Source organism: Hyla sarda, unplaced genomic scaffold, assembly GCF_029499605.1.
Source record: "Hyla sarda isolate aHylSar1 unplaced genomic scaffold, aHylSar1.hap1 scaffold_420, whole genome shotgun sequence".
Classification (NCBI taxonomy): domain Eukaryota; kingdom Metazoa; phylum Chordata; class Amphibia; order Anura; family Hylidae; genus Hyla; species Hyla sarda.
The window spans coordinates 171,515-194,115 of NW_026610435.1; the positions used below are offsets into that span (position 1 = coordinate 171,515).

The following is a 22,601-nucleotide window of genomic DNA, read 5'->3' on the forward strand; positions in this document are numbered from 1 at the left end:
GATCATTTGAGTAGCCAGCACACCTGTGCAGGTAGGGCATGACATGATAGGCAGCTGCCTTGATAGCGGGTGGGTGCTGAATGTTCCTAATTGACAAAATAAGATTAATGCTTATGAAGAAATATAAAATCTCATCCCTTCCCCAATATCGCGCCACACCCCTACCCCTTAATTCCCTGGTTGAACGTGATGGACATATGTCTTTTTTCGACCGTACTAACTATGTAACTATGTAACATAACATGGGGGGGGGGGTCTCCTGGCTGTTCACACAGGTGTGTCATTGCTGTACATTGACCATGCATTGCTTCTGTGGTATTGCAAAGGCAAAGACAAATGCTTCCAGCCATCCATTGCACTAATGGATTGGTCATCAGCTGGCTGTCTATGTCCCGCATCAATATAGACCAAAGTACAGAGGGTTAGGCTATGCTATTGTGCACCTACCTGATGCATCAGAAGGTGCGAGGCCCTTGCTAAATTCTGTGCACAGACTTTGAGATCTATGCTTTAGACTGTATCTAAACCTGCTCCAACATGGACTGACATTCTGGCCTACTTTCAGCCGATGCGACTTGTCTGTCGCTGAACAGTCGCTTTTTATGTATTCAGCACCTATGTATAATGTTGTAAAAATGCTCTAGAAGCTAAAGTCGCAGAAATGTCACACATATTTGGCCTGCAACTTTCTGTGCGACAAATTCAGACAGGAAAAATCAGTATAAATCCTTAGAAAATTATCCCCCAGTGTCTCCATCTGCTGGCGGTATTGAATAAGCATTGCTGCACTGATGGGGTATGCATTAGACGAAAAAAAAGAAGAAAAAGAAGAATAATACGCCCAGAAAAGAGGCGAAAAGGAGAAAAACGTAAAAAAACGTGAAAAAAAAGTAAGAGGAAGAGAAGGGAAAAAAAGGTGGAAATGGGTTTAAAAGTGATTTCGGCGGAGAAATATATATATATATATATATATATATATATATATATATATGCGCACACACACACATAGATATAAACGTATTCTCCGTTGAGATATTGCAGCCGCTGCTGTGTCCAGGCCCAGGAGCCTTAGCACTGTGCTGTGATGTCACTCAATACCACTGACATCACTAGGTGTAAACAACATCTCTCCTTTGCTGTGTATGTGACTATGGAGCTGTTTGGTGATGTCGTCTATTACGGCCTTCATAGAAGCAACAGGAGATTGTTGCATCCATCTTGAACCCTCAGAACTACAGTGCTATGATGTCACTCACTTCCACAGGCCTTGCAGAGTGTAAACAACAACAACCCAGCTTTGTTGTGTATGTAACCAAAGGGATTTGTGATGTCACCTAGAACCTTCACAGCAGCGACAGCTTTATGAGGAGCATCAGCACTGCTCTGCCTGAGCAGAACCATCACCGCCATAGGTTGTCAAATAACCCGGATTTAACCCACACAGGTAAGTCCAATGGGGTGCAGGCATGTCCTCTATGCTTACAGCTTCCCGTGGGTGTTGGTTTGATACCGTTTGGGGACAGCCAAGGAGGCATCTGCAGGCAACAAAGGTAGGTGTGTGCTTGTGTGTGTGTTTCCTATGCAGATCCTAAGCCCAGTGTCACATGCAAGTAGGAGGAGTAAGAAGGGTTCCTGGCAAATCCGGGTTATGGATTGCATTTAAAAAGGCCCCGTGGGAGTGCAATGGGCCCCTGTCTTGCTGCTTAGCAATAATGGTATGGGTTTAGGTTCTGCTGTGTGTACTGGTGGTTGACTGCCCCCCAGCCCAGAGTGTGCATGGAAAATTGTCTGGCAGCCTCCCTGACAGCAAGCAGTGATAGTGCCCATGAAGGGGACCTTGTTGGGCCCGCCCCTTTCACGGTTATCGCTTCTCGGCCTTTTGGCTAAGATCAAGTGTAGTATCTGTTCTTATCAGTTTAATATCTGATACGTCCCCTATCTGGGGACCATATATTAAATGGATTTTTGAGAACGGGGGCCGATTTCGAAGCTTGCTTCCGTCGCCCTATGCATTGACCCGATATGGCAGTATCTTCGGGTACAGTGCACCACCCCCTTACAGGGTTAAAAAGAAAGATTCCTACTTTCATTGCTACCTGCTTGCTGGCTAGCCAGCTAGCCAGCCCTGTGGGCCTTGCTGCTGCTGCAGCCAAAAAACAAAAGGTGGTGCTGCTGCTGCTTCTGCTGCTTCTGCTTCTGCTTGTGTCTGGCCCCTGTTGGAGCGTCCAGGCACAGGACTTCTGCTGCTGCTGACTAAATGGCCTCCTTAATTGGATCATTTGAGTAGCCAGCACACCTGTGCAGGTAGGGCATGACATGATAGGCAGCTGCCTTGATAGCGGGTGGGTGCTGAATGTTCCTAATTGACAAAATAAGATTAATGCTTATGAAGAAATATAAAATCTCATCCCTTCCCCAATATCGCGCCACACCCCTACCCCTTAATTCCCTGGTTGAACGTGATGGACATATGTCTTTTTTCGACCGTACTAACTATGTAACTATGTAACATAACATGGGGGGGGGGGTCTCCTGGCTGTTCACACAGGTGTGTCATTGCTGTACATTGACCATGCATTGCTTCTGTGGTATTGCAAAGGCAAAGACAAATGCTTCCAGCCATCCATTGCACTAATGGATTGGTCATCAGCTGGCTGTCTATGTCCCGCATCAATATAGACCAAAGTACAGAGGGTTAGGCTATGCTATTGTGCACCTACCTGATGCATCAGAAGGTGCGAGGCCCTTGCTAAATTCTGTGCACAGACTTTGAGATCTATGCTTTAGACTGTATCTAAACCTGCTCCAACATGGACTGACATTCTGGCCTACTTTCAGCCGATGCGACTTGTCTGTCGCTGAACAGTCGCTTTTTATGTATTCAGCACCTATGTATAATGTTGTAAAAATGCTCTAGAAGCTAAAGTCGCAGAAATGTCACACATATTTGGCCTGCAACTTTCTGTGCGACAAATTCAGACAGGAAAAATCAGTATAAATCCTTAGAAAATTATCCCCCAGTGTCTCCATCTGCTGGCGGTATTGAATAAGCATTGCTGCACTGATGGGGTATGCATTAGACGAAAAAAAAGAAGAAAAAGAAGAATAATACGCCCAGAAAAGAGGCGAAAAGGAGAAAAACGTAAAAAAACGTGAAAAAAAAGTAAGAGGAAGAGAAGGGAAAAAAAGGTGGAAATGGGTTTAAAAGTGATTTCGGCGGAGAAATATATATATATATATATATATATATATATATATATATATATATATATATGCGCACACACACACATAGATATAAACGTATTCTCCGTTGAGATATTGCAGCCGCTGCTGTGTCCAGGCCCAGGAGCCTTAGCACTGTGCTGTGATGTCACTCAATACCACTGACATTACTAGGTGTAAACAACATCTCTCCTTTGCTGTGTATGTGACTATGGAGCTGTTTGGTGATGTCGTCTATTACGGCCTTCATAGAAGCAACAGGAGATTGTTGCATCCATCTTGAACCCTCAGAACTACAGTGCTATGATGTCACTCACTTCCACAGGCCTTGCAGAGTGTAAACAACAACAACCCAGCTTTGTTGTGTATGTAACCAAAGGGATTTGTGATGTCACCTAGAACCTTCACAGCAGCGACAGCTTTATGAGGAGCATCAGCACTGCTCTGCCTGAGCAGAACCATCACCGCCATAGGTTGTCAAATAACCCGGATTTAACCCACACAGGTAAGTCCAATGGGGTGCAGGCATGTCCTCTATGCTTACAGCTTCCCGTGGGTGTTGGTTTGATACCGTTTGGGGACAGCCAAGGAGGCATCTGCAGGCAACAAAGGTAGGTGTGTGCTTGTGTGTGTGTTTCCTATGCAGATCCTAAGCCCAGTGTCACATGCAAGTAGGAGGAGTAAGAAGGGTTCCTGGCAAATCCGGGTTATGGATTGCATTTAAAAAGGCCCCGTGGGAGTGCAATGGGCCCCTGTCTTGCTGCTTAGCAATAATGGTATGGGTTTAGGTTCTGCTGTGTGTACTGGTGGTTGACTGCCCCCCAGCCCAGAGTGTGCATGGAAAATTGTCTGGCAGCCTCCCTGACAGCAAGCAGTGATAGTGCCCATGAAGGGGACCTTGTTGGGCCCGCCCCTTTCACGGTTATCGCTTCTCGGCCTTTTGGCTAAGATCAAGTGTAGTATCTGTTCTTATCAGTTTTTCATGCCGGTGTACAGTAACGCCGGTATGGGGCTGGTGGGGATGGGTGCTGCATGGAGGATGCAGGTGTACCAGGGCTTTCCGGGGCTGGTTCTGAGGAATCAGCTCGACGGCTGCCCCGATGTGACCTGTTCCCTCCGGGTCTCGCCATGAGGCTGAGAGGGTCTAGAGCCGAGGTACTTTTGTGCCTCGGGGAGTGGTGACCCCGAGGTGCCGAAACTCACTGGGAGAATAGACTCACTGAGTTGAAGCACGGGCACCATAATCTCTTCACCTTGTGGCACTCACCTCTTGATTCCCGGCCTTCTGGCTAGGATCAAAGAAATTTTTATAGATCCGGCCGGATGTCCGGGCAGTATATCTGCACACATTCACTTATTTATTTCTTTTTTGTCTCACTGTGTCACTTTTTGCGTGTTGTGTGTTCACAGGATTTGTCAGGATGCGGTAGCCCTTCTGGGTGTCCCTCCTGGCGGTCTAGGGGAGGTGTGTGTGGCCATTAGGTTCCGCACCTCCCTGCAAACACCCCGGGTACTCCTGCTTTGGCAGGGTACCTACCGTAATCGGCTCTGCGGGCAGATACCTTGGCTAACGCCAAGGGGGATGCCGGGAGCATTTGTGGTCCCCTAGTAGCTTCGGCGAAAAGGGACAGCGAACCTGGAACCTCGCAGGTACCTTTTGGTCCGGAGGCGAAGGGTAAGGTTTGTTGGGGGGCCTCTCTCCTATCGGAGAAGGGCTTGCGATAGACCGCATCCTTTGTGCACGTTTTTTTAGTGTAACACGTTTGCACTTTTTCTTGCACTTTGGGTGAATCGAAAGCACGTTCCTCGGCTTTAGATAAAAAAAAAAAAAAAAAAAAAAAAAAAAAAATAAAATCTGTTCTTATCAGTTTAATATCTGATACGTCCCCTATCTGGGGACCATATATTAAATGGATTTTTGAGAACGGGGGCCGATTTCGAAGCTTGCTTCCGTCGCCCTATGCATTGACCCGATATGGCAGTATCTTCGGGTACAGTGCACCACCCCCTTACAGGGTTAAAAAGAAAGATTCCTACTTTCATTGCTACCTGCTTGCTGGCTAGCCAGCTAGCCAGCCCTGTGGGCCTTGCTGCTGCTGCAGCCAAAAAACAAAAGGTGGTGCTGCTGCTGCTTCTGCTGCTTCTGCTTCTGCTTGTGTCTGGCCCCTGTTGGAGCGTCCAGGCACAGGACTTCTGCTGCTGCTGACTAAATGGCCTCCTTAATTGGATCATTTGAGTAGCCAGCACACCTGTGCAGGTAGGGCATGACATGATAGGCAGCTGCCTTGATAGCGGGTGGGTGCTGAATGTTCCTAATTGACAAAATAAGATTAATGCTTATGAAGAAATATAAAATCTCATCCCTTCCCCAATATCGCGCCACACCCCTACCCCTTAATTCCCTGGTTGAACGTGATGGACATATGTCTTTTTTCGACCGTACTAACTATGTAACTATGTAACATAACATGGGGGGGGGGGTCTCCTGGCTGTTCACACAGGTGTGTCATTGCTGTACATTGACCATGCATTGCTTCTGTGGTATTGCAAAGGCAAAGACAAATGCTTCCAGCCATCCATTGCACTAATGGATTGGTCATCAGCTGGCTGTCTATGTCCCGCATCAATATAGACCAAAGTACAGAGGGTTAGGCTATGCTATTGTGCACCTACCTGATGCATCAGAAGGTGCGAGGCCCTTGCTAAATTCTGTGCACAGACTTTGAGATCTATGCTTTAGACTGTATCTAAACCTGCTCCAACATGGACTGACATTCTGGCCTACTTTCAGCCGATGCGACTTGTCTGTCGCTGAACAGTCGCTTTTTATGTATTCAGCACCTATGTATAATGTTGTAAAAATGCTCTAGAAGCTAAAGTCGCAGAAATGTCACACATATTTGGCCTGCAACTTTCTGTGCGACAAATTCAGACAGGAAAAATCAGTATAAATCCTTAGAAAATTATCCCCCAGTGTCTCCATCTGCTGGCGGTATTGAATAAGCATTGCTGCACTGATGGGGTATGCATTAGACGAAAAAAAAGAAGAAAAAGAAGAATAATACGCCCAGAAAAGAGGCGAAAAGGAGAAAAACGTAAAAAAACGTGAAAAAAAAGTAAGAGGAAGAGAAGGGAAAAAAAGGTGGAAATGGGTTTAAAAGTGATTTCGGCGGAGAAATATATATATATATATATATATATATATATATATATATATATATATGCGCACACACACACATAGATATAAACGTATTCTCCGTTGAGATATTGCAGCCGCTGCTGTGTCCAGGCCCAGGAGCCTTAGCACTGTGCTGTGATGTCACTCAATACCACTGACATCACTAGGTGTAAACAACATCTCTCCTTTGCTGTGTATGTGACTATGGAGCTGTTTGGTGATGTCGTCTATTACGGCCTTCATAGAAGCAACAGGAGATTGTTGCATCCATCTTGAACCCTCAGAACTACAGTGCTATGATGTCACTCACTTCCACAGGCCTTGCAGAGTGTAAACAACAACAACCCAGCTTTGTTGTGTATGTAACCAAAGGGATTTGTGATGTCACCTAGAACCTTCACAGCAGCGACAGCTTTATGAGGAGCATCAGCACTGCTCTGCCTGAGCAGAACCATCACCGCCATAGGTTGTCAAATAACCCGGATTTAACCCACACAGGTAAGTCCAATGGGGTGCAGGCATGTCCTCTATGCTTACAGCTTCCCGTGGGTGTTGGTTTGATACCGTTTGGGGACAGCCAAGGAGGCATCTGCAGGCAACAAAGGTAGGTGTGTGCTTGTGTGTGTGTTTCCTATGCAGATCCTAAGCCCAGTGTCACATGCAAGTAGGAGGAGTAAGAAGGGTTCCTGGCAAATCCGGGTTATGGATTGCATTTAAAAAGGCCCCGTGGGAGTGCAATGGGCCCCTGTCTTGCTGCTTAGCAATAATGGTATGGGTTTAGGTTCTGCTGTGTGTACTGGTGGTTGACTGCCCCCCAGCCCAGAGTGTGCATGGAAAATTGTCTGGCAGCCTCCCTGACAGCAAGCAGTGATAGTGCCCATGAAGGGGACCTTGTTGGGCCCGCCCCTTTCACGGTTATCGCTTCTCGGCCTTTTGGCTAAGATCAAGTGTAGTATCTGTTCTTATCAGTTTAATATCTGATACGTCCCCTATCTGGGGACCATATATTAAATGGATTTTTGAGAACGGGGGCCGATTTCGAAGCTTGCTTCCGTCGCCCTATGCATTGACCCGATATGGCAGTATCTTCGGGTACAGTGCACCACCCCCTTACAGGGTTAAAAAGAAAGATTCCTACTTTCATTGCTACCTGCTTGCTGGCTAGCCAGCTAGCCAGCCCTGTGGGCCTTGCTGCTGCTGCAGCCAAAAAACAAAAGGTGGTGCTGCTGCTGCTTCTGCTGCTTCTGCTTCTGCTTGTGTCTGGCCCCTGTTGGAGCGTCCAGGCACAGGACTTCTGCTGCTGCTGACTAAATGGCCTCCTTAATTGGATCATTTGAGTAGCCAGCACACCTGTGCAGGTAGGGCATGACATGATAGGCAGCTGCCTTGATAGCGGGTGGGTGCTGAATGTTCCTAATTGACAAAATAAGATTAATGCTTATGAAGAAATATAAAATCTCATCCCTTCCCCAATATCGCGCCACACCCCTACCCCTTAATTCCCTGGTTGAACGTGATGGACATATGTCTTTTTTCGACCGTACTAACTATGTAACTATGTAACATAACATGGGGGGGGGGGTCTCCTGGCTGTTCACACAGGTGTGTCATTGCTGTACATTGACCATGCATTGCTTCTGTGGTATTGCAAAGGCAAAGACAAATGCTTCCAGCCATCCATTGCACTAATGGATTGGTCATCAGCTGGCTGTCTATGTCCCGCATCAATATAGACCAAAGTACAGAGGGTTAGGCTATGCTATTGTGCACCTACCTGATGCATCAGAAGGTGCGAGGCCCTTGCTAAATTCTGTGCACAGACTTTGAGATCTATGCTTTAGACTGTATCTAAACCTGCTCCAACATGGACTGACATTCTGGCCTACTTTCAGCCGATGCGACTTGTCTGTCGCTGAACAGTCGCTTTTTATGTATTCAGCACCTATGTATAATGTTGTAAAAATGCTCTAGAAGCTAAAGTCGCAGAAATGTCACACATATTTGGCCTGCAACTTTCTGTGCGACAAATTCAGACAGGAAAAATCAGTATAAATCCTTAGAAAATTATCCCCCAGTGTCTCCATCTGCTGGCGGTATTGAATAAGCATTGCTGCACTGATGGGGTATGCATTAGACGAAAAAAAAGAAGAAAAAGAAGAATAATACGCCCAGAAAAGAGGCGAAAAGGAGAAAAACGTAAAAAAACGTGAAAAAAAAGTAAGAGGAAGAGAAGGGAAAAAAAGGTGGAAATGGGTTTAAAAGTGATTTCGGCGGAGAAATATATATATATATATATATATATATATATATATATATATATATATATATGCGCACACACACACATAGATATAAACGTATTCTCCGTTGAGATATTGCAGCCGCTGCTGTGTCCAGGCCCAGGAGCCTTAGCACTGTGCTGTGATGTCACTCAATACCACTGACATCACTAGGTGTAAACAACATCTCTCCTTTGCTGTGTATGTGACTATGGAGCTGTTTGGTGATGTCGTCTATTACGGCCTTCATAGAAGCAACAGGAGATTGTTGCATCCATCTTGAACCCTCAGAACTACAGTGCTATGATGTCACTCACTTCCACAGGCCTTGCAGAGTGTAAACAACAACAACCCAGCTTTGTTGTGTATGTAACCAAAGGGATTTGTGATGTCACCTAGAACCTTCACAGCAGCGACAGCTTTATGAGGAGCATCAGCACTGCTCTGCCTGAGCAGAACCATCACCGCCATAGGTTGTCAAATAACCCGGATTTAACCCACACAGGTAAGTCCAATGGGGTGCAGGCATGTCCTCTATGCTTACAGCTTCCCGTGGGTGTTGGTTTGATACCGTTTGGGGACAGCCAAGGAGGCATCTGCAGGCAACAAAGGTAGGTGTGTGCTTGTGTGTGTGTTTCCTATGCAGATCCTAAGCCCAGTGTCACATGCAAGTAGGAGGAGTAAGAAGGGTTCCTGGCAAATCCGGGTTATGGATTGCATTTAAAAAGGCCCCGTGGGAGTGCAATGGGCCCCTGTCTTGCTGCTTAGCAATAATGGTATGGGTTTAGGTTCTGCTGTGTGTACTGGTGGTTGACTGCCCCCCAGCCCAGAGTGTGCATGGAAAATTGTCTGGCAGCCTCCCTGACAGCAAGCAGTGATAGTGCCCATGAAGGGGACCTTGTTGGGCCCGCCCCTTTCACGGTTATCGCTTCTCGGCCTTTTGGCTAAGATCAAGTGTAGTATCTGTTCTTATCAGTTTTTCATGCCGGTGTACAGTAACGCCGGTATGGGGCTGGTGGGGATGGGTGCTGCATGGAGGATGCAGGTGTACCAGGGCTTTCCGGGGCTGGTTCTGAGGAATCAGCTCGACGGCTGCCCCGATGTGACCTGTTCCCTCCGGGTCTCGCCATGAGGCTGAGAGGGTCTAGAGCCGAGGTACTTTTGTGCCTCGGGGAGTGGTGACCCCGAGGTGCCGAAACTCACTGGGAGAATAGACTCACTGAGTTGAAGCACGGGCACCATAATCTCTTCACCTTGTGGCACTCACCTCTTGATTCCCGGCCTTCTGGCTAGGATCAAAGAAATTTTTATAGATCCGGCCGGATGTCCGGGCAGTATATCTGCACACATTCACTTATTTATTTCTTTTTTGTCTCACTGTGTCACTTTTTGCGTGTTGTGTGTTCACAGGATTTGTCAGGATGCGGTAGCCCTTCTGGGTGTCCCTCCTGGCGGTCTAGGGGAGGTGTGTGTGGCCATTAGGTTCCGCACCTCCCTGCAAACACCCCGGGTACTCCTGCTTTGGCAGGGTACCTACCGTAATCGGCTCTGCGGGCAGATACCTTGGCTAACGCCAAGGGGGATGCCGGGAGCATTTGTGGTCCCCTAGTAGCTTCGGCGAAAAGGGACAGCGAACCTGGAACCTCGCAGGTACCTTTTGGTCCGGAGGCGAAGGGTAAGGTTTGTTGGGGGGCCTCTCTCCTATCGGAGAAGGGCTTGCGATAGACCGCATCCTTTGTGCACGTTTTTTTAGTGTAACACGTTTGCACTTTTTCTTGCACTTTGGGTGAATCGAAAGCACGTTCCTCGGCTTTAGATAAAAAAAAAAAAAAAAAAAAAAAAATAAAATCTGTTCTTATCAGTTTAATATCTGATACGTCCCCTATCTGGGGACCATATATTAAATGGATTTTTGAGAACGGGGGCCGATTTCGAAGCTTGCTTCCGTCGCCCTATGCATTGACCCGATATGGCAGTATCTTCGGGTACAGTGCACCACCCCCTTACAGGGTTAAAAAGAAAGATTCCTACTTTCATTGCTACCTGCTTGCTGGCTAGCCAGCTAGCCAGCCCTGTGGGCCTTGCTGCTGCTGCAGCCAAAAAACAAAAGGTGGTGCTGCTGCTGCTTCTGCTGCTTCTGCTTCTGCTTGTGTCTGGCCCCTGTTGGAGCGTCCAGGCACAGGACTTCTGCTGCTGCTGACTAAATGGCCTCCTTAATTGGATCATTTGAGTAGCCAGCACACCTGTGCAGGTAGGGCATGACATGATAGGCAGCTGCCTTGATAGCGGGTGGGTGCTGAATGTTCCTAATTGACAAAATAAGATTAATGCTTATGAAGAAATATAAAATCTCATCCCTTCCCCAATATCGCGCCACACCCCTACCCCTTAATTCCCTGGTTGAACGTGATGGACATATGTCTTTTTTCGACCGTACTAACTATGTAACTATGTAACATAACATGGGGGGGGGGGTCTCCTGGCTGTTCACACAGGTGTGTCATTGCTGTACATTGACCATGCATTGCTTCTGTGGTATTGCAAAGGCAAAGACAAATGCTTCCAGCCATCCATTGCACTAATGGATTGGTCATCAGCTGGCTGTCTATGTCCCGCATCAATATAGACCAAAGTACAGAGGGTTAGGCTATGCTATTGTGCACCTACCTGATGCATCAGAAGGTGCGAGGCCCTTGCTAAATTCTGTGCACAGACTTTGAGATCTATGCTTTAGACTGTATCTAAACCTGCTCCAACATGGACTGACATTCTGGCCTACTTTCAGCCGATGCGACTTGTCTGTCGCTGAACAGTCGCTTTTTATGTATTCAGCACCTATGTATAATGTTGTAAAAATGCTCTAGAAGCTAAAGTCGCAGAAATGTCACACATATTTGGCCTGCAACTTTCTGTGCGACAAATTCAGACAGGAAAAATCAGTATAAATCCTTAGAAAATTATCCCCCAGTGTCTCCATCTGCTGGCGGTATTGAATAAGCATTGCTGCACTGATGGGGTATGCATTAGACGAAAAAAAAGAAGAAAAAGAAGAATAATACGCCCAGAAAAGAGGCGAAAAGGAGAAAAACGTAAAAAAACGTGAAAAAAAAGTAAGAGGAAGAGAAGGGAAAAAAAGGTGGAAATGGGTTTAAAAGTGATTTCGGCGGAGAATATATATATATATATATATATATATATATATATATATATATATATATGCGCACACACACACATAGATATAAACGTATTCTCCGTTGAGATATTGCAGCCGCTGCTGTGTCCAGGCCCAGGAGCCTTAGCACTGTGCTGTGATGTCACTCAATACCACTGACATCACTAGGTGTAAACAACATCTCTCCTTTGCTGTGTATGTGACTATGGAGCTGTTTGGTGATGTCGTCTATTACGGCCTTCATAGAAGCAACAGGAGATTGTTGCATCCATCTTGAACCCTCAGAACTACAGTGCTATGATGTCACTCACTTCCACAGGCCTTGCAGAGTGTAAACAACAACAACCCAGCTTTGTTGTGTATGTAACCAAAGGGATTTGTGATGTCACCTAGAACCTTCACAGCAGCGACAGCTTTATGAGGAGCATCAGCACTGCTCTGCCTGAGCAGAACCATCACCGCCATAGGTTGTCAAATAACCCGGATTTAACCCACACAGGTAAGTCCAATGGGGTGCAGGCATGTCCTCTATGCTTACAGCTTCCCGTGGGTGTTGGTTTGATACCGTTTGGGGACAGCCAAGGAGGCATCTGCAGGCAACAAAGGTAGGTGTGTGCTTGTGTGTGTGTTTCCTATGCAGATCCTAAGCCCAGTGTCACATGCAAGTAGGAGGAGTAAGAAGGGTTCCTGGCAAATCCGGGTTATGGATTGCATTTAAAAAGGCCCCGTGGGAGTGCAATGGGCCCCTGTCTTGCTGCTTAGCAATAATGGTATGGGTTTAGGTTCTGCTGTGTGTACTGGTGGTTGACTGCCCCCCAGCCCAGAGTGTGCATGGAAAATTGTCTGGCAGCCTCCCTGACAGCAAGCAGTGATAGTGCCCATGAAGGGGACCTTGTTGGGCCCGCCCCTTTCACGGTTATCGCTTCTCGGCCTTTTGGCTAAGATCAAGTGTAGTATCTGTTCTTATCAGTTTAATATCTGATACGTCCCCTATCTGGGGACCATATATTAAATGGATTTTTGAGAACGGGGGCCGATTTCGAAGCTTGCTTCCGTCGCCCTATGCATTGACCCGATATGGCAGTATCTTCGGGTACAGTGCACCACCCCCTTACAGGGTTAAAAAGAAAGATTCCTACTTTCATTGCTACCTGCTTGCTGGCTAGCCAGCTAGCCAGCCCTGTGGGCCTTGCTGCTGCTGCAGCCAAAAAACAAAAGGTGGTGCTGCTGCTGCTTCTGCTGCTTCTGCTTCTGCTTGTGTCTGGCCCCTGTTGGAGCGTCCAGGCACAGGACTTCTGCTGCTGCTGACTAAATGGCCTCCTTAATTGGATCATTTGAGTAGCCAGCACACCTGTGCAGGTAGGGCATGACATGATAGGCAGCTGCCTTGATAGCGGGTGGGTGCTGAATGTTCCTAATTGACAAAATAAGATTAATGCTTATGAAGAAATATAAAATCTCATCCCTTCCCCAATATCGCGCCACACCCCTACCCCTTAATTCCCTGGTTGAACGTGATGGACATATGTCTTTTTTCGACCGTACTAACTATGTAACTATGTAACATAACATGGGGGGGGGGGGTCTCCTGGCTGTTCACACAGGTGTGTCATTGCTGTACATTGACCATGCATTGCTTCTGTGGTATTGCAAAGGCAAAGACAAATGCTTCCAGCCATCCATTGCACTAATGGATTGGTCATCAGCTGGCTGTCTATGTCCCGCATCAATATAGACCAAAGTACAGAGGGTTAGGCTATGCTATTGTGCACCTACCTGATGCATCAGAAGGTGCGAGGCCCTTGCTAAATTCTGTGCACAGACTTTGAGATCTATGCTTTAGACTGTATCTAAACCTGCTCCAACATGGACTGACATTCTGGCCTACTTTCAGCCGATGCGACTTGTCTGTCGCTGAACAGTCGCTTTTTATGTATTCAGCACCTATGTATAATGTTGTAAAAATGCTCTAGAAGCTAAAGTCGCAGAAATGTCACACATATTTGGCCTGCAACTTTCTGTGCGACAAATTCAGACAGGAAAAATCAGTATAAATCCTTAGAAAATTATCCCCCAGTGTCTCCATCTGCTGGCGGTATTGAATAAGCATTGCTGCACTGATGGGGTATGCATTAGACGAAAAAAAAGAAGAAAAAGAAGAATAATACGCCCAGAAAAGAGGCGAAAAGGAGAAAAACGTAAAAAAACGTGAAAAAAAAGTAAGAGGAAGAGAAGGGAAAAAAAGGTGGAAATGGGTTTAAAAGTGATTTCGGCGGAGAAATATATATATATATATATATATATATATATATATATATATATATGCGCACACACACACATAGATATAAACGTATTCTCCGTTGAGATATTGCAGCCGCTGCTGTGTCCAGGCCCAGGAGCCTTAGCACTGTGCTGTGATGTCACTCAATACCACTGACATCACTAGGTGTAAACAACATCTCTCCTTTGCTGTGTATGTGACTATGGAGCTGTTTGGTGATGTCGTCTATTACGGCCTTCATAGAAGCAACAGGAGATTGTTGCATCCATCTTGAACCCTCAGAACTACAGTGCTATGATGTCACTCACTTCCACAGGCCTTGCAGAGTGTAAACAACAACAACCCAGCTTTGTTGTGTATGTAACCAAAGGGATTTGTGATGTCACCTAGAACCTTCACAGCAGCGACAGCTTTATGAGGAGCATCAGCACTGCTCTGCCTGAGCAGAACCATCACCGCCATAGGTTGTCAAATAACCCGGATTTAACCCACACAGGTAAGTCCAATGGGGTGCAGGCATGTCCTCTATGCTTACAGCTTCCCGTGGGTGTTGGTTTGATACCGTTTGGGGACAGCCAAGGAGGCATCTGCAGGCAACAAAGGTAGGTGTGTGCTTGTGTGTGTGTTTCCTATGCAGATCCTAAGCCCAGTGTCACATGCAAGTAGGAGGAGTAAGAAGGGTTCCTGGCAAATCCGGGTTATGGATTGCATTTAAAAAGGCCCCGTGGGAGTGCAATGGGCCCCTGTCTTGCTGCTTAGCAATAATGGTATGGGTTTAGGTTCTGCTGTGTGTACTGGTGGTTGACTGCCCCCCAGCCCAGAGTGTGCATGGAAAATTGTCTGGCAGCCTCCCTGACAGCAAGCAGTGATAGTGCCCATGAAGGGGACCTTGTTGGGCCCGCCCCTTTCACGGTTATCGCTTCTCGGCCTTTTGGCTAAGATCAAGTGTAGTATCTGTTCTTATCAGTTTAATATCTGATACGTCCCCTATCTGGGGACCATATATTAAATGGATTTTTGAGAACGGGGGCCGATTTCGAAGCTTGCTTCCGTCGCCCTATGCATTGACCCGATATGGCAGTATCTTCGGGTACAGTGCACCACCCCCTTACAGGGTTAAAAAGAAAGATTCCTACTTTCATTGCTACCTGCTTGCTGGCTAGCCAGCTAGCCAGCCCTGTGGGCCTTGCTGCTGCTGCAGCCAAAAAACAAAAGGTGGTGCTGCTGCTGCTTCTGCTGCTTCTGCTTCTGCTTGTGTCTGGCCCCTGTTGGAGCGTCCAGGCACAGGACTTCTGCTGCTGCTGACTAAATGGCCTCCTTAATTGGATCATTTGAGTAGCCAGCACACCTGTGCAGGTAGGGCATGACATGATAGGCAGCTGCCTTGATAGCGGGTGGGTGCTGAATGTTCCTAATTGACAAAATAAGATTAATGCTTATGAAGAAATATAAAATCTCATCCCTTCCCCAATATCGCGCCACACCCCTACCCCTTAATTCCCTGGTTGAACGTGATGGACATATGTCTTTTTTCGACCGTACTAACTATGTAACTATGTAACATAACATGGGGGGGGGGGTCTCCTGGCTGTTCACACAGGTGTGTCATTGCTGTACATTGACCATGCATTGCTTCTGTGGTATTGCAAAGGCAAAGACAAATGCTTCCAGCCATCCATTGCACTAATGGATTGGTCATCAGCTGGCTGTCTATGTCCCGCATCAATATAGACCAAAGTACAGAGGGTTAGGCTATGCTATTGTGCACCTACCTGATGCATCAGAAGGTGCGAGGCCCTTGCTAAATTCTGTGCACAGACTTTGAGATCTATGCTTTAGACTGTATCTAAACCTGCTCCAACATGGACTGACATTCTGGCCTACTTTCAGCCGATGCGACTTGTCTGTCGCTGAACAGTCGCTTTTTATGTATTCAGCACCTATGTATAATGTTGTAAAAATGCTCTAGAAGCTAAAGTCGCAGAAATGTCACACATATTTGGCCTGCAACTTTCTGTGCGACAAATTCAGACAGGAAAAATCAGTATAAATCCTTAGAAAATTATCCCCCAGTGTCTCCATCTGCTGGCGGTATTGAATAAGCATTGCTGCACTGATGGGGTATGCATTAGACGAAAAAAAAGAAGAAAAAGAAGAATAATACGCCCAGAAAAGAGGCGAAAAGGAGAAAAACGTAAAAAAACGTGAAAAAAAAGTAAGAGGAAGAGAAGGGAAAAAAAGGTGGAAATGGGTTTAAAAGTGATTTCGGCGGAGAAATATATATATATATATATATATATATATATATATATATATATGCGCACACACACACATAGATATAAACGTATTCTCCGTTGAGATATTGCAGCCGCTGCTGTGTCCAGGCCCAGGAGCCTTAGCACTGTGCTGTGATGTCACTCAATACCACTGACATCACTAGGTGTAAACAACATCTCTCCTTTGCTGTGTATGTGACTATGGAGCTGTTTGGTGATGTCGTCTATTACGGCCTTCATAGAAGCAACAGGAGATTGTTGCATCCATCTTGAACCCTCAGAACTACAGTGCTATGATGTCACTCACTTCCACAGGCCTTGCAGAGTGTAAACAACAACAACCCAGCTTTGTTGTGTATGTAACCAAAGGGATTTGTGATGTCACCTAGAACCTTCACAGCAGCGACAGCTTTATGAGGAGCATCAGCACTGCTCTGCCTGAGCAGAACCATCACCGCCATAGGTTGTCAAATAACCCGGATTTAACCCACACAGGTAAGTCCAATGGGGTGCAGGCATGTCCTCTATGCTTACAGCTTCCCGTGGGTGTTGGTTTGATACCGTTTGGGGACAGCCAAGGAGGCATCTGCAGGCAACAAAGGTAGGTGTGTGCTTGTGTGTGTGTTTCCTATGCAGATCCTAAGCCCAGTGTCACATGCAAGTAGGAGGAGTAAGAAGGGTTCCTGGCAAATCCGGGTTATGGATTGCATTTAAAAAGGCCCCGTGGGAGTGCAATGGGCCCCTGTCTTGCTGCTTAGCAATAATGGTATGGGTTTAGGTTCTGCTGTGTGTACTGGTGGTTGACTGCCCCCCAGCCCAGAGTGTGCATGGAAAATTGTCTGGCAGCCTCCCTGACAGCAAGCAGTGATAGTGCCCATGAAGGGGACCTTGTTGGGCCCGCCCCTTTCACGGTTATCGCTTCTCGGCCTTTTGGCTAAGATCAAGTGTAGTATCTGTTCTTATCAGTTTAATATCTGATACGTCCCCTATCTGGGGACCATATATTAAATGGATTTTTGAGAACGGGGGCCGATTTCGAAGCTTGCTTCCGTCGCCCTATGCATTGACCCGATATGGCAGTATCTTCGGGTACAGTGCACCACCCCCTTACAGGGTTAAAAAGAAAGATTCCTACTTTCATTGCTACCTGCTTGCTGGCTAGCCAGCTAGCCAGCCCTGTGGGCCTTGCTGCTGCTGCAGCCAAAAAACAAAAGGTGGTGCTGCTGCTGCTTCTGCTGCTTCTGCTTCTGCTTGTGTCTGGCCCCTGTTGGAGCGTCCAGGCACAGGACTTCTGCTGCTGCTGACTAAATGGCCTCCTTAATTGGATCATTTGAGTAGCCAGCACACCTGTGCAGGTAGGGCATGACATGATAGGCAGCTGCCTTGATAGCGGGTGGGTGCTGAATGTTCCTAATTGACAAAATAAGATTAATGCTTATGAAGAAATATAAAATCTCATCCCTTCCCCAATATCGCGCCACACCCCTACCCCTTAATTCCCTGGTTGAACGTGATGGACATATGTCTTTTTTCGACCGTACTAACTATGTAACTATGTAACATAACATGGGGGGGGGGGTCTCCTGGCTGTTCACACAGGTGTGTCATTGCTGTACATTGACCATGCATTGCTTCTGTGGTATTGCAAAGGCAAAGACAAATGCTTCCAGCCATCCATTGCACTAATGGATTGGTCATCAGCTGGCTGTCTATGTCCCGCATCAATATAGACCAAAGTACAGAGGGTTAGGCTATGCTATTGTGCACCTACCTGATGCATCAGAAGGTGCGAGGCCCTTGCTAAATTCTGTGCACAGACTTTGAGATCTATGCTTTAGACTGTATCTAAACCTGCTCCAACATGGACTGACATTCTGGCCTACTTTCAGCCGATGCGACTTGTCTGTCGCTGAACAGTCGCTTTTTATGTATTCAGCACCTATGTATAATGTTGTAAAAATGCTCTAGAAGCTAAAGTCGCAGAAATGTCACACATATTTGGCCTGCAACTTTCTGTGCGACAAATTCAGACAGGAAAAATCAGTATAAATCCTTAGAAAATTATCCCCCAGTGTCTCCATCTGCTGGCGGTATTGAATAAGCATTGCTGCACTGATGGGGTATGCATTAGACGAAAAAAAAGAAGAAAAAGAAGAATAATACGCCCAGAAAAGAGGCGAAAAGGAGAAAAACGTAAAAAAACGTGAAAAAAAAGTAAGAGGAAGAGAAGGGAAAAAAAGGTGGAAATGGGTTTAAAAGTGATTTCGGCGGAGAAATATATATATATATATATATATATATATATATATATATATATATATATATATATGCGCACACACACACATAGATATAAACGTATTCTCCGTTGAGATATTGCAGCCGCTGCTGTGTCCAGGCCCAGGAGCCTTAGCACTGTGCTGTGATGTCACTCAATACCACTGACATCACTAGGTGTAAACAACATCTCTCCTTTGCTGTGTATGTGACTATGGAGCTGTTTGGTGATGTCGTCTATTACGGCCTTCATAGAAGCAACAGGAGATTGTTGCATCCATCTTGAACCCTCAGAACTACAGTGCTATGATGTCACTCACTTCCACAGGCCTTGCAGAGTGTAAACAACAACAACCCAGCTTTGTTGTGTATGTAACCAAAGGGATTTGTGATGTCACCTAGAACCTTCACAGCAGCGACAGCTTTATGAGGAGCATCAGCACTGCTCTGCCTGAGCAGAACCATCACCGCCATAGGTTGTCAAATAACCCGGATTTAACCCACACAGGTAAGTCCAATGGGGTGCAGGCATGTCCTCTATGCTTACAGCTTCCCGTGGGTGTTGGTTTGATACCGTTTGGGGACAGCCAAGGAGGCATCTGCAGGCAACAAAGGTAGGTGTGTGCTTGTGTGTGTGTTTCCTATGCAGATCCTAAGCCCAGTGTCACATGCAAGTAGGAGGAGTAAGAAGGGTTCCTGGCAAATCCGGGTTATGGATTGCATTTAAAAAGGCCCCGTGGGAGTGCAATGGGCCCCTGTCTTGCTGCTTAGCAATAATGGTATGGGTTTAGGTTCTGCTGTGTGTACTGGTGGTTGACTGCCCCCCAGCCCAGAGTGTGCATGGAAAATTGTCTGGCAGCCTCCCTGACAGCAAGCAGTGATAGTGCCCATGAAGGGGACCTTGTTGGGCCCGCCCCTTTCACGGTTATCGCTTCTCGGCCTTTTGGCTAAGATCAAGTGTAGTATCTGTTCTTATCAGTTTAATATCTGATACGTCCCCTATCTGGGGACCATATATTAATTGGATTTTTGAGAACGGGGGCCGATTTCGAAGCTTGCTTCCGTCGCCCTATGCATTGACCCGATATGGCAGTATCTTTGGGTACAGTGCACCACCCCCTTACAGGGTTAAAAAGAAAGATTCCTACTTTCATTGCTACCTGCTTGCTGGCTAGCCAGCTAGCCAGCCCTGTGGGCCTTGCTGCTGCTGCAGCCAAAAAACAAAAGGTGGTGCTGCTGCTGCTTCTGCTGCTTCTGCTTCTGCTTGTGTCTGGCCCCTGTTGGAGCGTCCAGGCACAGGACTTCTGCTGCTGCTGACTAAATGGCCTCCTTAATTGGATCATTTGAGTAGCCAGCACACCTGTGCAGGTAGGGCATGACATGATAGGCAGCTGCCTTGATAGCGGGTGGGTGCTGAATGTTCCTAATTGACAAAATAAGATTAATGCTTATGAAGAAATATAAAATCTCATCCCTTCCCCAATATCGCGCCACACCCCTACCCCTTAATTCCCTGGTTGAACGTGATGGACATATGTCTTTTTTCGACCGTACTAACTATGTAACTATGTAACATAACATGGGGGGGGGGGTCTCCTGGCTGTTCACACAGGTGTGTCATTGCTGTACATTGACCATGCATTGCTTCTGTGGTATTGCAAAGGCAAAGACAAATGCTTCCAGCCATCCATTGCACTAATGGATTGGTCATCAGCTGGCTGTCTATGTCCCGCATCAATATAGACCAAAGTACAGAGGGTTAGGCTATGCTATTGTGCACCTACCTGATGCATCAGAAGGTGCGAGGCCCTTGCTAAATTCTGTGCACAGACTTTGAGATCTATGCTTTAGACTGTATCTAAACCTGCTCCAACATGGACTGACATTCTGGCCTACTTTCAGCCGATGCGACTTGTCTGTCGCTGAACAGTCGCTTTTTATGTATTCAGCACCTATGTATAATGTTGTAAAAATGCTCTAGAAGCTAAAGTCGCAGAAATGTCACACATATTTGGCCTGCAACTTTCTGTGCGACAAATTCAGACAGGAAAAATCAGTATAAATCCTTAGAAAATTATCCCCCAGTGTCTCCATCTGCTGGCGGTATTGAATAAGCATTGCTGCACTGATGGGGTATGCATTAGACGAAAAAAAAGAAGAAAAAGAAGAATAATACGCCCAGAAAAGAGGCGAAAAGGAGAAAAACGTAAAAAAACGTGAAAAAAAAGTAAGAGGAAGAGAAGGGAAAAAAAGGTGGAAATGGGTTTAAAAGTGATTTCGGCGGAGAAATATATATATATATATATATATATATATATATATATATATATATATGCGCACACACACACATAGATATAAACGTATTCTCCGTTGAGATATTGCAGCCGCTGCTGTGTCCAGGCCCAGGAGCCTTAGCACTGTGCTGTGATGTCACTCAATACCACTGACATCACTAGGTGTAAACAACATCTCTCCTTTGCTGTGTATGTGACTATGGAGCTGTTTGGTGATGTCGTCTATTACGGCCTTCATAGAAGCAACAGGAGATTGTTGCATCCATCTTGAACCCTCAGAACTACAGTGCTATGATGTCACTCACTTCCACAGGCCTTGCAGAGTGTAAACAACAACAACCCAGCTTTGTTGTGTATGTAACCAAAGGGATTTGTGATGTCACCTAGAACCTTCACAGCAGCGACAGCTTTATGAGGAGCATCAGCACTGCTCTGCCTGAGCAGAACCATCACCGCCATAGGTTGTCAAATAACCCGGATTTAACCCACACAGGTAAGTCCAATGGGGTGCAGGCATGTCCTCTATGCTTACAGCTTCCCGTGGGTGTTGGTTTGATACCGTTTGGGGACAGCCAAGGAGGCATCTGCAGGCAACAAAGGTAGGTGTGTGCTTGTGTGTGTGTTTCCTATGCAGATCCTAAGCCCAGTGTCACATGCAAGTAGGAGGAGTAAGAAGGGTTCCTGGCAAATCCGGGTTATGGATTGCATTTAAAAAGGCCCCGTGGGAGTGCAATGGGCCCCTGTCTTGCTGCTTAGCAATAATGGTATGGGTTTAGGTTCTGCTGTGTGTACTGGTGGTTGACTGCCCCCCAGCCCAGAGTGTGCATGGAAAATTGTCTGGCAGCCTCCCTGACAGCAAGCAGTGATAGTGCCCATGAAGGGGACCTTGTTGGGCCCGCCCCTTTCACGGTTATCGCTTCTCGGCCTTTTGGCTAAGATCAAGTGTAGTATCTGTTCTTATCAGTTTAATATCTGATACGTCCCCTATCTGGGGACCATATATTAAATGGATTTTTGAGAACGGGGGCCGATTTCGAAGCTTGCTTCCGTCGCCCTATGCATTGACCCGATATGGCAGTATCTTCGGGTACAGTGCACCACCCCCTTACAGGGTTAAAAAGAAAGATTCCTACTTTCATTGCTACCTGCTTGCTGGCTAGCCAGCTAGCCAGCCCTGTGGGCCTTGCTGCTGCTGCAGCCAAAAAACAAAAGGTGGTGCTGCTGCTGCTTCTGCTGCTTCTGCTTCTGCTTGTGTCTGGCCCCTGTTGGAGCGTCCAGGCACAGGACTTCTGCTGCTGCTGACTAAATGGCCTCCTTAATTGGATCATTTGAGTAGCCAGCACACCTGTGCAGGTAGGGCATGACATGATAGGCAGCTGCCTTGATAGCGGGTGGGTGCTGAATGTTCCTAATTGACAAAATAAGATTAATGCTTATGAAGAAATATAAAATCTCATCCCTTCCCCAATATCGCGCCACACCCCTACCCCTTAATTCCCTGGTTGAACGTGATGGACATATGTCTTTTTTCGACCGTACTAACTATGTAACTATGTAACATAACATGGGGGGGGGGGGTCTCCTGGCTGTTCACACAGGTGTGTCATTGCTGTACATTGACCATGCAT

General features: G+C 46.5%; 10 non-coding genes and 1 pseudogene across 10 annotated transcripts; all 11 read left to right on the plus strand.

Annotated features, from left to right (window-relative positions):
* Nucleotides 1–1,863: 1,863 nt before the first annotated feature.
* LOC130333882 (U2 spliceosomal RNA) lies at nucleotides 1,864–2,054 on the plus strand. Its single transcript, XR_008875933.1, has one exon. It is a non-coding gene; the product is annotated as a U2 spliceosomal RNA (small nuclear RNA).
* A 2,092-nt stretch (nucleotides 2,055–4,146) lies between these two features.
* On the plus strand, nucleotides 4,147–4,334 carry LOC130333943 (U2 spliceosomal RNA). Its single transcript, XR_008875983.1, has one exon. It is a non-coding gene; the product is annotated as a U2 spliceosomal RNA (small nuclear RNA).
* A 693-nt stretch (nucleotides 4,335–5,027) lies between these two features.
* Nucleotides 5,028–5,229, plus strand: LOC130333939 (U2 spliceosomal RNA; annotated as a pseudogene).
* Nucleotides 5,230–7,317: 2,088 nt separating this feature from the next.
* Nucleotides 7,318–7,508, plus strand: LOC130333884 (U2 spliceosomal RNA). The gene has a single exon (XR_008875934.1). It is a non-coding gene; the product is annotated as a U2 spliceosomal RNA (small nuclear RNA).
* Nucleotides 7,509–9,600: 2,092 nt separating this feature from the next.
* On the plus strand, nucleotides 9,601–9,788 carry LOC130333944 (U2 spliceosomal RNA). Its single transcript, XR_008875984.1, has one exon. It is a non-coding gene; the product is annotated as a U2 spliceosomal RNA (small nuclear RNA).
* Nucleotides 9,789–10,481: 693 nt separating this feature from the next.
* Nucleotides 10,482–10,677, plus strand: LOC130333936 (U2 spliceosomal RNA). Its single transcript, XR_008875980.1, has one exon. It is a non-coding gene; the product is annotated as a U2 spliceosomal RNA (small nuclear RNA).
* A 2,089-nt stretch (nucleotides 10,678–12,766) lies between these two features.
* LOC130333885 (U2 spliceosomal RNA) lies at nucleotides 12,767–12,957 on the plus strand. Its single transcript, XR_008875935.1, has one exon. It is a non-coding gene; the product is annotated as a U2 spliceosomal RNA (small nuclear RNA).
* A 2,087-nt stretch (nucleotides 12,958–15,044) lies between these two features.
* Nucleotides 15,045–15,235, plus strand: LOC130333886 (U2 spliceosomal RNA). The gene has a single exon (XR_008875936.1). It is a non-coding gene; the product is annotated as a U2 spliceosomal RNA (small nuclear RNA).
* A 2,084-nt stretch (nucleotides 15,236–17,319) lies between these two features.
* Nucleotides 17,320–17,510, plus strand: LOC130333887 (U2 spliceosomal RNA). The gene has a single exon (XR_008875937.1). It is a non-coding gene; the product is annotated as a U2 spliceosomal RNA (small nuclear RNA).
* A 2,096-nt stretch (nucleotides 17,511–19,606) lies between these two features.
* On the plus strand, nucleotides 19,607–19,797 carry LOC130333924 (U2 spliceosomal RNA). The gene has a single exon (XR_008875971.1). It is a non-coding gene; the product is annotated as a U2 spliceosomal RNA (small nuclear RNA).
* Nucleotides 19,798–21,885: 2,088 nt separating this feature from the next.
* On the plus strand, nucleotides 21,886–22,076 carry LOC130333888 (U2 spliceosomal RNA). Its single transcript, XR_008875938.1, has one exon. It is a non-coding gene; the product is annotated as a U2 spliceosomal RNA (small nuclear RNA).
* Nucleotides 22,077–22,601: the final 525 nt, after the last annotated feature.